Source organism: Culex pipiens, chromosome 1, assembly GCF_016801865.2.
Source record: "Culex pipiens pallens isolate TS chromosome 1, TS_CPP_V2, whole genome shotgun sequence".
Taxonomy (NCBI): Eukaryota; Metazoa; Arthropoda; class Insecta; order Diptera; family Culicidae; genus Culex; species Culex pipiens.
In genome coordinates this window covers 5,629,592-5,647,251 of record NC_068937.1, presented here as the reverse complement: position 1 = coordinate 5,647,251, position 17,660 = coordinate 5,629,592, and the positions used below count along the sequence as shown (strand labels likewise).

The 17,660-nt window shown below is 33.8% G+C and overlaps 1 long non-coding RNA gene across 1 annotated transcript; it reads left to right on the top strand.

Moving 5' to 3' along the window:
* The first annotated feature begins 16,703 nt into the window (after positions 1 to 16,703).
* LOC120421051 (uncharacterized) lies at positions 16,704 to 17,478 on the top strand. Its single transcript, XR_005605936.2, has 3 exons — positions 16,704 to 16,807; positions 16,867 to 17,281; positions 17,342 to 17,478. It is a non-coding gene; the product is annotated as an uncharacterized LOC120421051 (long non-coding RNA).
* Positions 17,479 to 17,660: the final 182 nt, after the last annotated feature.

Below are 17,660 nucleotides of genomic sequence, written 5' to 3'. Positions count from 1 at the left end.
TTGAATAATTTAAGAATTCTACAGTACAAGATTTAAAAAAAATTAAATTTTTAGAAATGTTTTTTTTTTAACTTAGAATTTAAGAGGTTAATGAAGCTAAGAATTCAATTAAGATTTTAAGGACTTCAGAATTAAGGAATTCAAGAATTGAAAAAATATGAATTTTTAGCTTAACAATTCGGAAAAACTTAAAAGTTTAGGAGTTTTAAAATGATGGAATTATGGAAATTTGAAAAATATCGATGTTTAAAAAATAGAGAACTCAGGAATTCAAGAAATGAAAAAAACTGAATTTTAAGCTTAAGAATAAGGAAAAAATAAAAAGTTTAGGAATTTTAAAATTTTGGAAAATTCAAAAAATATTTATATTCATAAAATAGAGAATCCAAGAATGTAAGAACTTCCGAATTAAGAAATTCTTTCGGAAAAACTTGAAAGTTTAAAAGTTTAAATTTTTTGGAAAATTCGAAAAATACCAATATTTAAAAAAGGGAATCCAGGAATTTAAAAATTTGATAATTTGGTACTAAAGCCCTATGTAAATTTTTATCTACAACGGTAAAAAACACGATTAGAAACCATTTATGATTACATTTTTTTTCATTTTAAGTGCATCTCCAGCGCTGGGTGCAAACATCGAAGCAAAGCTAATTTGCACCCGACGTCAACCCCATCGCGGTACCTGTCGCGGTAGCAAATTTGCTCTCAGTTCTACGGGATTTCACTTTGCTACCCGGTATTCAGCCTGTTTGCTACCGCATCAAATGGAAAAATCAAATCAAGCACAGAAAATATTGAAAAAATTAAAAAATTTAAAAAATTTAAAAAAATTAAAAATAAATAAAAAAATTGTAAAATATTTAAAAAAAAATTAAAAAATTTCAAAAAAAATTTTTTTTAAATGAAAAGATTTAAAAAAATTAAGGCCGTAGCAAATATTTTTTGTAGTTTATGTCCCTCGACTCTGGTCCAGGTCGAGGGGGGGGAAGGGGGCAAAAAAAATTAAAATTGAAATAACAAGCTATGTTCTCAACATTTGAATGAAAAAAGTGTTTTAAAATGCATTTCAAACCTGCCCAGTTGTTTTGCAATCATTAGTTTCAAAATATCCAATTATTGAAGAGATTTTTTTTTCGCCGAAAAAAAACTTTTTGCGGTGCTGTACATTGGAATTTCACAAAAATTGAAAATATTTTTGACCGAACCCATACATGCTAAATATGATTTTAAACGCAGGAAAATGCATTTCTAATTGTTTTCAGTTGGATGGACTTATATTTCCTTTAAAATTTGGAAGCTTTTTGAAAAAAATATGGTTTTTGCCCCATGATTTTTCGAACCGATTTTAAAGTGGGGCGGGGGCGACATAAACTTTGAAAAATGTTTGCAACGGCCTAAAATAATAAAAAAAATATTTTTTTTAAATTAAAATTTTGTAAAAAAGTATTAAAATAAAAAAAAAATTAAATAGGAAAATAATAAAAAAAAAAAAAATTTTTTATTTTTGAATTATTAAATTTAGGAATTTTTGAATTTTTGAATATTGAATTTCTGAATTTTTAAATTTTTGAATTTTTGAATTTCTGAATTTTTGAAGCACCCACAAGAGCAGACATAGAAAAATCTCCGAAACACGCATTCAAAACTTTGCCCCCGGCTTGCCGGTACTTGTCGGGTATCAGAAAATGAGTACCCGACAGGTACCGACACATATTTTTCTTCTACAGATGAACTTGAGATCAAATTTGATACCTGCTTTGCTACGCGCGGTGGGAGACTCGGGGGCAAACTCGAGAGCAAATTTGGTGGGAATCAAATCGGGTAGCAAATTGTTTAACTTTCGACATTTTCAAAAAATGAAATTCTTCGAAATTTTCAATAGGATTAAAAAGTTTAATAAACTTTTAGCATTTCTAGGCATGAATCAACACATAATTATTGATTTTGAAGGTAAACGAGAGCAAAAAATGATAAAAACCCATATTTGCCCCCCGCGGTGGGCTTGTTTCGGTGGCAAATTTGCTACGCTAGCGGTGGGGATGACGGAGTTTTTTCAAGGTGGCAAATTTGATCTCGGTATTCATGATTTGCACCCCAGCGCTGGAGATGCCCTAAGGCAAAAAAAAATTATTATCATTTTTTCGATGGATTAACTATGGTACCCTTGGAAAGAGCTGTCAAGTAGGACCTTTTCTGTCAAAAAGAAACGTGAGGTTAATTTTTCAAAATTGATTTAAAAATCCATTTTAAACTCTTTGTGGTCGTACAAAGGGTTATTGTACTCAGAAATACAAGCTTTATCGCTGTAAACAATAATATCAGCAATCTAAGCTTCATTTTAGGACCCAATTGAGGATTTTGACAATTTTAGAGTTCAAATTTAAAGTTATTTAAGAATTAAGGAATTTAGAAGTTTAAGAATAAAAAAAAGTTTAAAATTATGGAAAATTCGCAAATCATAATTTTATCATATTTAAAAAAAATAAGAATTCTAGATTAAATTTTCAAAACAACCTATCCCTCATGGGTTTCCTATGCAGATAGGGCCTTTTGAAAATTTAATCGAGAATTCATTAATTTAAAGACTTCAGAATTAAGAAATTAAAGAATTGAAGAATTAAAAAAACTAAATTTTAAGCGTTAGAATTCGGAAAAACTTGAAAGTTTAGAAGTTTTTGTTTTTGGAAAATTCGAAAAATAAATAGAGAATCTAGGAATTTAAAAATTTGATAATTGTGGTTATTTTTATTAAATTTAGGTTATTTAATCATTTAGGAACTCAACGCTCAAGAATAAAAAGAACTTTTTTAGAAATTCAAGAATTTCAGAAACATATGAGCAGCGATGGAATAATCATCATCAAAAGAAAATCATTGAACGTTCATCAAGAGAAAACATCCGAAGGGAGCATGGCTCTCCTCTCTCGCGCACGAAAGATCGGTAAAAAGAATCTAAAAAAATCATCATCTTCATTATTCGGCGGAACATCTTATTCACTACTACACGTGCAAGTGTAACGTCACACGTCAAAAAACGACCTGTCACATTTTGTAGATGGGCAATGTGTGTAAACAAAGTGAAATGAATACTTTTAAGTGGTGCTGATAAGGAAATTCACTAAAAATCATCAGCAGATTGATTTTCTTGATGAATTTCGGGAACGATTTTCTTTTGCGTGATTTGCCTCCTCTCTCTTTCGCGGGTGAAGAAAGTTCGCTAGCGAAATTGATTTTTTTGCGATTATTCCATCCCTGCATATGAGTTTAGTAAAATTAAGAATTTAGGGACTCAAAAAAAAAAGAATTAAAAATTTTAAGATCTAATTATTTGGAAATTTTAGAGATCAAAAATATAAGTTATTTAAGAATTTAGGCATTAAAAATTTAGGAATATAAAAATTCAGGAATTCAGAAGCTTAAGAATGAAAAAAAAAAACATAAAAGTTTAGGATTTCAAGAATTTTAGAATCAAGGAATGTATGAATTGTAGAGTTTAAAAAATTATGGATTTGAAAATTAAGGATTTGAAAATTAAAGAATTCAATATTCTAAGAAGGTTTTGAAAATCAAAAATTTAAGTAATGCAAGAATTTAGGAATTGAAAGTTCAGGAATAGGAATTTGAAAATTTAAAAGTTTAAGAATTAAAATAAAAACTCAAAAATTTAGGAATTTAAAAATGTTAGAAATCAATGACTGAAATACGAATACGAAAAGAAAAAGTCAAAAATTTGAGAAAAAGTTAAGAATTTGAGAATTCAGGAATTTTAATAACTTATGATTTCTTAGTTTCGTTTTTTCTTATAATTTAGAGTTCCAAAAATTAAATTAATTCAAGAATTTAAGAACTCAGCAATTAAAAAATTTCAAAATATAGAAATTTTAGAATTTTAAAGTAAAAGAAAATAAAAATTTAAAATTCAAAGAATAAACAAATTTAATAGTTTCAAAATTCAATAATTCAAGCATTTCATAATTCTGGATTTTGAAAATTTTAGAGCTCAAAAATTTAAGTTATTCAAGAATTTAGGAATTGAAGAATTCAGGAATAAGAATTTAAAAGTTTAAGAATTTAAATAAAAACTAAAAAAAATTTAGGAATTTAAAAATGTAAGAATTCAATAACTGAAATACGAATACGAATAAAAAAAAAGTCAAGAATTTGAGAAAAAGTTAAGAATTTTAGAATTCAAGAATTTTAATAACTTATGATGTTGAAAATCTTAGGGTTCTAAAATTTAATTAATTCAAGAATTCAAGAATTCAGCAATTAAAAAATTCAGAATATATGAATTTAAGAATTTTATAGTAAAAAAAATAAAAATCAAGGAATTTAAAATTCAAAGAATATACCAATTTAATAACTTGAAAATTCAATAATTCAAGCATTTAATAATTCTGGATTTTGAAAATTTTTTAGTTTCAAAATTTAAGTAATTTAAGGAACTTAAAAATATAAAAATTAAAAAATTATAGAGTTTAATAATTTTAAAATTTAAGAAATTTGTAATTCAGGATTTCGAAAACTCTACATTTTAAAAATTGAAGTAATTTAAGAATTTGGGAATCAAAGAGTTTAGGAAAATATAAATAAAAAAATCGAGGAATTTAAGAATTTAGGAATGTAAGAATTTTTGAGTCAAGAATTAAAAAATTATGAATTTTAAATTCTAAAAATATAAAAAAAATTAGAATTCTGCGACTCAAGAATAAACAAAATGATGATTTAGAATTTCGAAAATTTTTGAGTTTAAAAACAAAAGGATTTAAGAATTTATGTTTTAAATTATTTAGGCCGTTGCAAATATTTTTTGAAGTTTATGTCCCTCGACTCTGACCAAAGTCGAGGGGGGGGGGGGGGGGGGCAAAAAAATAAAAAAAGTATACAAATTGAAATTACGAGCAATGGTTTCAATATGTTAATGAAAAAAGTGTTTAAAAATGCATTATACACCTGTCCAGTTGTTTTGCCATCATTTATTTCCAAAATTTCCAAGTATTGACGAAAATTTTATTTATTGCGAAAAATAATTTTTTTGCGGTGCTGTATATTGGAATTTTATAAAAATTCTAAACATTTTCAAACAAGCCCAAACATGCTAAATATTACTATCAATGCAGAAAAATGCATTTCAGAATGTTTTCAGTTGATTCGACTTCTATTTTCATGAAAATTTTGAAGTTTTTTGGAAAAATATTTTTTTTGCCCCCTGATTTTTCAGACCAATTTTGAAGGGGGGGGGGGGGGGCGACATAAACTTTGAAAAATATTTGCAACGGCCTTAAGTGTTTAAAAAACATAAAAGTTTTGAAAATTGAGAATTGTAGAATTCCAGAACATAGAAATGAAAGAATTTAAGAGTTTAGTAATTTAACATTCCAAGAATATATTTTTAAATAAATTCAAAATTCAAGAATTTTAAAATTTTGGATTTTGAAAATTTTAGAGTTTAAAAATTCAAGTAATTTTATAAATTTAGGGAATTTTAGAATTTATAAAAATGAAAACTTAAAAATTTGGGAATTTAAAAATTAGAGATTTAAAAAATAAAACATTTTTGATTTATTTTTTTTTAAATAGAAATTGCGAACTTTTTCAAATTCGCAAATTAAAAAGAACCACGCGCAATTTTTTTTTCAATCTCTACTTTTGATAAACAAAAAAGCACGTTTTCCCCACCGTGCCAATTGTCCCCGCGGATAGCGATCTCCGTGGCCATCAACGCCGCCGTCGGTAAGAAAAAGCAAAAAAACGGAATCAATTACGGGCAATTATATTCGACGAGTGAGTGCGAAGAAGCCGAGAGTGTCAACGTCGTCGTCTCAGCGTTTGATAAGACAGCTCAGCTCATCTGAACGAAATGTAGCGACGAATGTAGCTCGAAGGAGATTCCACTATCAGCAGCTTGCCGGAGCCATTCAGAGCGATAAAAGCCTCAGCCTCACTTTACAACAGCTGAGACTTTAGTCGCAACTGGGAAGGAGGGGGGGGAGGGAGCCAGCTTAGAACGAGTCACATTCCACTGACTCGACTGATTTTAAGGGGTTAATTGAAAAATCTTCCTGGAAACAAGCGATTTTTCAAAGTCAAACGATGTTCAACGATTGCCCAATAGCCTGTCCCATTTTGAGGTCATGTCGAGGAATTTCAGGTGCTCACTTCTTAAATGGTAGATTATGATGTTAGGAACAATGTTTTCTTAGACAAGAAAAAATAATAAAATACTTTCTCGCACCCCCTAGTCGATTTACTGAAAAAAGTCACTTTTTTGAACAAATTTTCTAAAATCGCTTGGAATCAATACAAAAACTGTTTCGATCAGGTGTGTATTATCTTCAAACGATAGGTTTTTGTCCATAGATTAAGATGCACTATCAATATTGGACGAAAATTTAAGTTTTTGGACTCTCCCAGGCGGATTTGTGTCGAAAAAATCGCATTTTTTCGAAACTTTTTTCAGAAATGTTCATTTAATTCAGGGTAGCCTATTTTTTCCAGTGAAATCAATACGTGCAGCTTGTAGGAAATTTCATGGCGAACATTTTTCCCTCTGAGAAAATGCAATTTCAACACTCCAGAGCCGAGATATTTGAGTTTTAGTGAGGAAAAAAGTGCCAATTTTCAAAATTTCTCAGAATTCTGAAGCAAGGCCTACTAATTACACGATGTAGCAAGCATATGTCTCAAAGGTCAGGGTATGCTTTTTATAGTAATTTTGGCCGCTGAATCCGAATCTGAAATCAAATTTCGTGCAAACAGTGATGTTTTGGAGCTACACCCTTTTGGAATGTTATTTGCGTGTTTAAGAGGCAGTTTTTGTAAATATTGCTCGGTTTGTTCTAGAGGTCGTATCAAGGTGCTCCGATTTGGATGAAACTTTCAGCGTTTGTTTGTCTATACATGAGATGAACTCATGCCAAATATGAGCCCTCTAAGACAAAGGGAAGTGGGGTAAAACGGGCATTGGAGTTTGAATTTTCCGAGGATTTCGATTATGACAAAAGTGAGACTAAACAACAGGACAATAACTAACGTTGTAAAATGTTTGTTATAGAAAAATCGAAAAACTATGAGAAAAACTGCGATTGGTCAAAAAAGTTATTACCGTAGGCTTATAGTCCATGAAATTCCCTAACTTGAACTAAAAGAATATGGGTGTTGGAGGCTGTTGCAAAAATATATTGAGGTTTAAAAAAAAACAATTTTTAACAGTAATTTGCAAAAGTTATGAGAAAAAGTTAAACCAATCTTGGATGTCTATGGCTCATTTTGAAGTGCTTCAAAAGACCATTCAAATGCATCTAAGATAGTTGAAATTGATGAAGTTTTACTTAAATGCGAGCAATTTTAAGATTTTTTATGTTTTTTGGACCTCAATCTTCAATGCCCGTTTTACCCCACTTCCCTTTGTCTTAGAGGGCTCATATTTGGCATGAGTTCATCTCATGTATAGACAAACAAACGCTGAAAGTTTCATCCAAATCGGAGCACCTCGATACGACCTTTAGAACAAACCGAGCAATATTTACAAAAACTGCCTCTTAAACACGCAAATAACATTCCAAAAGGGTGTAGCTCCAAAACATCACTGTTTGCACGAAATTTGATTTCAGATTCGGATTCAGCGGCCAAAATTACTATAAAAAGCATACCCTGACCTTTGAGACATATGCTTGCTACATCGTGTAATTAGTAGGCCTTGCTTCAGAATTCTGAGAAATTTTGAAAATTGGCACTTTTTTCCTCACTAAAACTCAAATATCTCGGCTCTGGAGTGTCGAAATTGCATTTTCTCAGAGGGAAAAATGTTCGCCGTGAAATTTCCTACAAGCTGCACGTATTGGTTTTACTGGGAAAAATAGGCTACCCTGAATTAAATGAACATTTCTGAAAAAAGTTTCGAAAAAATGCGATTTTTTCGACACAAATCCGCCTGAGAGAGTCCAAAAACTTAAATTTTCGTCCAATATTGATAGTGCATCTTAATCTATGGACAAAAACCTATCGTTTGAAGATAATACACACCTGATCGAAACAGTTTTTGTATTGATTCCAAGCGATTTTAGAAAATTTGTTCAAAAAAGTGACTTTTTTCAGTAAATCGACTAGGGGGTGCGAGAAAGTATTTTATTATTTTTTCTTGTCTAAGAAAACATTGTTCCTAACATCATAATCTACCATTTAAGAAGTGAGCACCTGAAATTCCTCGACATGACCTCAAAATGGGACAGGCTATTGCCCAACTGCCCCAGAATCCATCCATGTTCCACCGTGTGCCAGCCAGAATTATTTTTAGAAGTTAAATCTCTATTTTCCGAAAACGGCCAGCGAAGCAAGAAAAGGCCAAATTAAGAACACAAACTGAAAAGTAAGCCTACATTGCCGTTCCTTCCGATTCAACGACCTCCCTCGCGCGGCCACCCCACGGCTCTGTCCGTCCTTGGTCGCCGTAAGTCGGCGACTTAAGCCTGTTGTTGCTGCTGTTGTTGCTCTCCTGGAACTGCTCGTGGCTTGCCTTCTTTATGCAAATTTGCCCCCCTGATTCAGATTATCAGCTGGACTGTTGTTGCCAAGCGGCCACCGAGGCACAGATCCGGGTCGGTTTCCGCACGATTGTCAGCTGTTCCGGAAAGCAAAACAAAAACACGCACTTTTTTTCTCTTGTTTGGTGGAGGGGGTGAAAATAAAAACAAAAACACACAACACCCCCAAAACGTAAACAAAGAAGGCGCTGACGAAAATTAAAATCACCTTTTATCTCCTAACAAAAACTCGCGAAACAACGCGATTATTAGAAAAATAAATAGTAAACACTGTTGCGAAACAATCGAACAAACAAAAAAATAAAAAAAGGAAAAAGTTGCGTTGCGTTTTTCCAACTTTTTTTCTTTCTCGCTCGCGAAATTAAACACAAAAGAATGACGGCGACGGCGACGACGAAACGGGACGAGCGCTGGTTGACAACTGCATTTGGAACGCGAAATCTCTTTTGAAAAGGAGCTGTGGGGAGCGTGCGGAGATGACGTGAGCGCGCGATAGGGCTGTGCCGGTGCAGGAAGAGAGCTCGAAAAAGGATATTGAAAGAATTCGAGCAGTTTCCGAGGTTTGTCAAGAAATTCGCGACCCGTCGAGATTTGAAAAGTGCAAAATGAAGGTAAATTATTTTCTGTCCAGAGTACTATTGTTAATTTGATTGTGGTTAACCGCGGTGGATTTTCTTGAAATAATTCGAACTGTCAAAAATCCACCAAAGTATCTACCACATTGATCACACAAAAAACTGTGGTAGAAAAGTATCCACCGGTAGCTTTTGTGGATATTAAATATGACAGTTCGAATTATTTCAAGAAAATCCACCGCGGTTAACCAAACCATATTAACAATGCAACTCAGTTCTAGACCGCGGGCCTATCCTACAGATTGTCGAGGGAGACAGATTGGCCGATGCAAAATAAATCGTCACTGGCAACGTATGTTTTGCGCTTGCAACACTGCCAGTTTTGCTGGGCGTAAAGGGCGGTTGGTGTCCAGCACGTTTGGTGTCCAGAAACATTGTCCAATCTGTTTGCCTTGACAATCTGTAGCCTATCCAGGTTTTTAAGCGAAGATGGCGTATGAATGGTGAACGTCCAAAATGTCAAAATCACGCAGTGGTACCAATATTCCGAAAAAAGTGTGCCATGGCATGACAGCCACATTTGTTTTCTAATGTTGGTGCTACTGCGCGATTTTGACATTTCGGATGTTCGCCATTCAAACGCCATCTTCGCTTAAAAACCAGGATAGAGAATTCAACGCCAACATTTCAAAAAGCATCATGTACAAACCATGCGTTTTGAGAAATCCGCATTTGAATGTTGAGCATCCATTTTCAATTCCCATTTTTAGCATAGCATTGGTGTCTACCCGTAGTTGCTACTCTGTTATTGACCAGGACCTCCAAGAATTGCTCCGTGGACCACAGATGAAGAGTAGGAACCAATCATCACCACTTCGCAACTTTCAAATGTCCCTATCATGCTAGCCAATCACAGCGCCGGCCACGACCAGTGGTAAGACACGGGAGAAGTGGATAGGAATTTTAGTCCGATACTTGAGTGATGAAGACCGCTAAATCGGCTGCGTCTTCGACAAAGTATCACGTGAGTTTTGAGGGTGTTAGTAAGATGGGTGTGAAGCCAGGATTCACCGTGGTAAGCAGACGTGCATCGGCACTCAATAGCACTTGACAGTTTTTCTAAGGCCATGGCTTGGCAAAGGCATCAAATCGATTTGTTTTATACAATAAGTATGTTTTTTTCATTGCACTATAAGTTACTGAACGACCGAAACCTTTATCTTCACTTATTCGCCAGTTTTAGCGATGAAGTGCTATTTGAGTGCTAAATAGCACATTTAGCACTTGAAATATTTGTGTTATTCAAATCACTATTAATTTGTTGGTAATGCACATTGTATAGTGAAAAACGATAATTATAGATATCGAACTAAAGTTTGATGTGTTGCACAGTGAGCAAAGATTCACTCTGCCGGTTTGCTTAGGCCATTATCTCAAAATGTGGTGAAGTGCTATTGAGTGCCGATGCACGTCTGGTGGTAAGTGATGCGGCCGGTCAAATCTATTTATAGTCCTTAATTCTTCGTATGTTCTTGGATTCATTTTTGGAAGCTTTCCAATTCGGTTCACCAAGCTTTTTGTGGTGAATTCTGGTCGTGTTGAAAGTTCAATATTCGCCTAACAATTATGCAACCAGTGTCCTTGAATTCAACTTGCATTCAATATTGCATTTTCCTGTTCTTAGGTTCACACAGATTCCAATCAAGTTTCTTGGATTCTTATAGCATTCTTAATCCTTCTAGACAACTAAGCCTCGATGGCAGCCATGCCAGATATACAGATAAATCTGTATTTGACAGATTTTTCGATCCCAAAAATCACAAAAATCTGTATATACAGATTTTTTAAAAATGATTATTTTTGAGAATTTCAACAATTAAATAATTGAATTATGTTTAAATATCATTAAAAAGCCTAAATCTACTTTTAAAAAATTAAAAATGTCTTCCATGGCTCCAAATTCGACATGATACAGATAAAATACAGATTTATTTTTAAGAAAATACAGATCTGTCATAAAATAATCTGGCATCGTTGCTCGATGGTCTGGTGGTTAGCATTTTTATCTGCTGACCCAAAGGACGGGGGATCGAACCCCGCCGCGAGCTAATGAATTTTTCGTTCATATTCAAGTGTTCAGAATTATTCCTTCTTTCCATAATTTCTCGATAGGGGCAGATGGGAATCGAACCCAGAACCTTCCGCTTACAAAGCGAACAGCGTAACCATTCAGCCACGCCTACCCCTACATCCATTTTAAATTCCCATTTTTATATAAAAACAAAATAAGATGTTCTAATAATAACAAACGATGAAAAACGTTGCTTTTATTGATACTTGATCATCTAAATTCAATAAAACATCATTTCCATAATTTTATTTGAGAAAAACAAACATAACTCCTTTTGAAATCACCAACGTCTATATCACCCTGCTGTCATTGAGGGGGGCGCTTTGTTAGGGAGCGTTCTTTTATTACGTAACGCAGTAGGGGGGGAGGGGGGGTCGAAGGCCGTGTTACGCTCCATACATTTTTTTTTAAAATTTGTATGGAAATTTTGTTACGAGGGGGGGGAGGGGGTCTAAAATCCATTTTTTTGCGTTACGTAATAAAAGAACGCTCCCTTATGATTCGTTTTTCTTCGCCGAATGTACATGGCGCTTTGTTCATGTTGCTTTTTTTTCGTCACGAGGATTATGTAGTCTTTTGTTTGACAGGTTGACAGGGCTATATAAACAGGCACTGCTGATGGCAGAGATTTTGTTTATGTTACTTTATTTAAAATCATGATTAAACAGACTTTACTGAAGTAACTTTTGCTCATTTTTGGTGGAGAGGTAGCTTATTAGGAGTACTTTCAGAATATGCAATAACCCAGAAAGTGTCAAAATGTACATGATGCTTTTTGAAATGTTACCGTCGATTTTGCAGCAAAGCTAAAAGACACATGTCGCCACCTATGAACAAATAGCGTAAACCTATGATTTTTTGAAAAAATGTGTTTTTTCCTTCATAATCAACATTTTATAAAACTTATGCCGGATTCGAATGAGAAAAATTATTTCCAACAATTTGGTGTACAACTTTCCAATATTTGTTTGATTTTTCTATGAGAAAACTGTAAATTTAGAAAAAGATAGTAATTTGGAGTATTTGGCAAGACAGTCTGTCAAAAATCAATAAAAATTGTTGAATATACGTTAACACATCTGTTATCAACTATATAACTGTTTATTTCATTGATATATACGGAGAAACTCATTTTTTCGTGTTCCAAAACATGTTTTTTAAAGAAAAAGGTCACAAATTTTTGCGCGCCCAAAAAATGATGTTCATTATTTTAAAGCAAAAAATTTTTCTCGTCTTTTGCAACCAGTTTCATTAAGATTGATGCAGGGAATCATGAGAAATAAGCGATTTTGTTCTTCAATCCAGCAGAAAGAAATGCGATTTTTGGCAAGTAACCTCATTTTGGCGCCACCTACATTTGAAACACAGTCGTGCCCCCAAAACCAAAGCTTAAAACTGTTAAAACTCGATTCGCCACCTACATTCGAGTAGGAGAACTTTGGTGCAAGGTTACGTTTAAGTTTTTGCGCGATAAGTGCAAAGGGGAGTGAAAACTATTTTAAGGTTTTTTAAAAGAAAATTGATCTTTTGGAATAAAATAACGTTAACAGGAGGTAAGAAATAAAAAGTTCTATCGATTGACTTTTTGATTTTTTTGCTAGGTTGCCTTTTTCATTGAAATATCTGAGATCCAGATTGAAAACGCGAGAATGAGGTTAGATTGAGAAATTTGAAAATCATTCCAATTACTATTTTTCAAGCAGAGCTTTGCTTTTATGGTAGAACTGACTTTAAACATTATTTGTCCACTTGAATAATCTACATTCTCAATTGAATAGTTAGGTTTTGGTTGATTTAAACATTCCCTTATTTTGAATCAGATAATGAACAAGTTAAATCGGCCATCTCAAAAATATTTTTGTTTATATCAATTAAGCTATTCATTTCTTACCTGAAAATGGTATAATTTGCTATTAATGTCGATTTTATGATGAAATAAAACAATTTCAAATTTCAAACCAATTTACTCGCTGTAGGTTATAATGAAAACATCACCCCAAGTTTCAGCGCCCTCCAGTGGGGGGTAATTTTGACGTTTGATTACCTATGGAGGTAAATTATTTTCTGTCCAATTCTAAACCCCGGGTCTATACACCCTTACCAAAAATCATGATTTTTTGAGTTCCAAATCCCACTTTTCATACGATTTTTTGAGTTCAGGTACTACAACCATAAAAATGGTTATATGGGTTGAACTGAAAAATTCGTATGAAAAGTGGGATTTGGAACTCAAAAAATCATGATTTTTGGTAAGGGTGTACGCACGTTCAAAATCACTCAGTTTTCGTCAAAACCGAACCTTCTTTGAAATGAGTAAATGGGGCATCTTTCAGATTTCAGTGCATTTCACTCAGAATTAAACAAAAAAAGAGTGAAATTCACTCAGATCTCGGTGAAATTCACTCAAATCTGCCATCTGTCTCATTTACTCATTTCTGAGTAGGTTCGATTTTGACGAAAACTGAGTGATTTTAAACGTGTATGTAGGGCTTCTTGACAGAAAGTATCTTCACTGACGAAATGACATGCCACCCCGAATTCAAATCTGACCGCACTTTCATAGCTTCCATATCACTCACCCTTAGCGATCAGTGATTATCAGCTAAGCGATCTGACAGATGCGCAGCCTAGAGTTGCGCCCCCTTAAGTTGCTGAGAAACTTCCTGGAACAACGCATGGAAATGGGGGAAAACATAATGGAACTTGAAGAATTTGCAAATTCTCAACTTAACGGTGAATATTTAGCGAATCTTGCGTAATTTTATGGGAAATAAACTTGCGTTAAACTTCCTAACTAGGCTTGTTTTTTGCTTTTCATTACATTTCCATTTGAATTATTATCCGCCCTATTCGCATGTTGTTCAAAAATTCTTCACAGCCAGGAAGCAGCTGATGTGACAAAAAGTCAAACTCGAATTTTGACAATCGCCGAAGAAGAGAATAGTACAAAGGAAATGAAAAATTGTGCGGTCAAAAATGATCGAGAATTTTGTTCTCAAATTGAAAATTGAAGTAATCAGGAATGGTTAATAAATTGTTTTTCTCTGATATGATAGATACAAAAAATCCTTTGAAAAAGCTATAAAACTGCTAAAAAATCCAGGTCTATGTTAAGGCTGCCATTTTAATGAAACCAAAACATTACCAACACTACTAAACACCAGAAAATTTTGACAGGGGCTACTCACAAACACTAACGCATGGACTAGTTTCAGACAGGGGCTACTCACGAATACAACTGCGTGGGCTAGTAAGGTTTTGGTGACGGCCGAGTCTACTGTCACTTTGTTCTGGCACCACCCCCTTGAAAAAATCACAAGAATCTAAATAAAAGAAACTTGGCCGAGCTTCGTGGCCGTGAGGTTAGAGGTTTCGCCTTGTAAGCGGAAGGTGATGGGTTCGATTCCTGTCTGGCTCGGCAAAGTCAGATCCCTTAAATAAGCAAATTTGCTCACTGGGAATACTGACCGGTAGGGGATAAGTTTCACTAGGTAAAAAAAAAAGTGTGTACCGTGTAAACATAAAGCAAAAAATATAAAATTCAAAAAAGTGGCACGGGCAACATTGTTGCCAGCCAAATTCTGCATTTTTAGTGCAGTAAAAATACCTGACAGCAATGCACAGTGGTCCAGATCGCAAAATTAAGTAGAAAATATATTTTCTGAAAAATTGTGATGTTTTGGAGCTTTGGAGTCTTAAGGAGTTGTTGCAAATAGAAATGAGCAACTTTTGGTTTAGTTTAAAATTAGGGTAGTTCACGATTAGGGTGATTTTAAAATTCTAACTTTACAGGAATATTTTTGGGGTTTTTTTTGTCTTCTAGAAGGTTTTTCGGCTTGCCACGGCTTGCCAATTCAAGCAACTTTGTCGAAGACACCAACATTTTAAATTGTTGTATTCTGAAGGCTGATACGGAGCTCGGAATTAACACAAAGCTCCATATCCAGATTTTTAAGCGAAGATGTGCAAAGCGAACTGTCAAACTTTGTGAGCCTTTTTTATTAAAACATCGAGCTGAAATTTGGAGTGAGGACTCTTAAGACATATCCCTTGTGCACGACAAAGCCCGATTTTCAAATTTAGGTTTTTTTTTAATACAAAAATCAAAAACTGTTGATATTTTAAATGAAAAACAGAAAAATATTTTTTTCTTTATTTTAAATAAACTTTTTGAAAATCGGCCTTCGTTATACACACGAGACCAGTTTAGTGAGTGTTGAGATATCATGGCACTCGTTTTTTGAAACTGTTAATTTCAAATAGCTATATCTCGGCAATGATACAACCAAATGTCTTCAAATTTGTTTTATCAATAGATAAAAATGTTTATTTCAATGCCCTGAAAACAGATTTTAAATAAAATTAAGTGTGTGCTCATATCAACCTTTGACTTTTTTGCCGATTTCCATGTACGTAACCCTAGATGTAACCCATTAAGAAACGTTGTTTGCAATAAGATTTAATGAAAAAATCAAATAATTTGGATTTGCTTTTTTAAATGCGACTAAAATTACAAATGTATCAATAATTTTGAAAATTCTAAATTATGCCGAATCTCAAAACGCAGAATCTTAAAGGTTTTTTTTTTGCTCGAAATGGAGTAATCCCGAGGGATAAGCCTTACAATCTAGCTAACAATTATCATTAAATTATCTAGCACAAAATTTATAAAAAATCAAAACCAGAAATTTTGAAACAGAAATTTAGAAATTTCGAAGCTTTACTAAAATTTAGAAATTATAAAATATTAAAATCAGAAATTGAAAATACTAATGCATAAAACAATTAAAAACATGATAATAACAATATTCAAAATTTTGTAAATTCAAAAAAATCAAATCCGAAATTTACAAATTAAAAAATTCAAAAAGTTCCGAATTTTAAAAATTGCAATGTTGAGAAATTCTTTATGTTTTATTTAAAAATAAAAAAAAATCTAAGATTTAAAAATTTAAAAATTCTGAAACTAGAAATTAAAAAATTTAAAATTCAATAAATTTTCCCCTCTCACTAACATTTACACGCATGATCCTTTGTATTTACTCTTAGTTTTAAAAAAATGTAATTACAAAAGCCGACTCGGTGCCAGTTCCGAAAAGTACCTAATAAAAACATCAAAAATTAAAATATTTAATAATGCTACACACAAAAAAATATTATGGTAATGACAAAAGTAACTTACTTTCGAATTAATAAGTTGTTAAAATTTGCTACATTAAAAGTTTTTTTCTTGTTTTGAAAATGAAAACTTTTACTGCTACAGTTTTTGAAAATCTCATTGCTAACTTATTTAAAAGTTTTAACTTTTAATGCGACTGTATAATTTCTTTCATTTTGTCGTTCTCGTGAAACCGTGTACGTCTAAGTCCAAAATGTAAACAAACGTTTAGGTGATTCCGGTGGTTAGTGAGTGGTGGTCCACGACGTCAATCAAAACAGAACGCGTCCGCAGCCAGGAGGATGGTGCGGAACAAGGTTAGGGGATTAGGGGAAAGTTGGTTTTCAAAAGGATGAGGCCTGCTTCCTGCCGGATCTGCAGCTGTTTCACGACCGAAATGGGTAAGAAGGAAGCTTGGGTGTTTGGTGGCGTTTGTGTTTGATTTTGTTTGTTTTTGTAGGACGCCGTTTATGCGGATGTGAATTTGCACCGGTTGTATTCGATAAAGTTAATTTTAACGGTGAGGAGAAGGATTCGACGGAAGAGGGAAACGACGAGAAGTGATCGGAGGTGGTCAGCGCGGATGTTGCACTCGGTGCCGGCGGTTTACGACCATCAGCAGCATTATGTGCCGGAAGTGATGACGGGACAGTGTGGGATGTCCTGAGGGTCCGCAGTCCATTTCTCGGTGCGGGACATGTTTGACGAGTATTACATAAACATCCGGAAGAACAGTTTGCACCAGTTCTGGAAGAACCGTCTGTACGAAAGCCGCAGGTCCTGAAGCTGTCGTACTCGGATTACTTCCAGAGGTTGGAGCGACATCCGACGAACCTGATCAAGAACATCTACCTGGAATACCGAAGAAGTCACCGGTGAGTATTGAGAATGTGTTCAGTGTCTAGCCAATTTAATTTACTTTCAAACTCTTTCAGCAACTCCCGCCCGCAAACTCTCAACTCGCGACGGCGCAGCTTCAGCCGGATGAACTGGAAACATCTGTGCCATTCGGGAACTATCGGTTCAGGCGCTTCACTTCCCAGTCGGAAAACGTCGAATTACCTTCCCGAATTAACACCCAATGGCTAACTCCTCCAAGCCTGTCCTGATGATGGCCGGCAACGAGACCACCCTGTTCTCTACATCGCTTTCGCGCTCCAAAATGTAGGTCGCGATGTTAAGGAGCATAAGCAGCAGTTTTAATATTAAAATAAAAATAAAAATAGAAATAAAATCCATCACATTTTTCAAAAA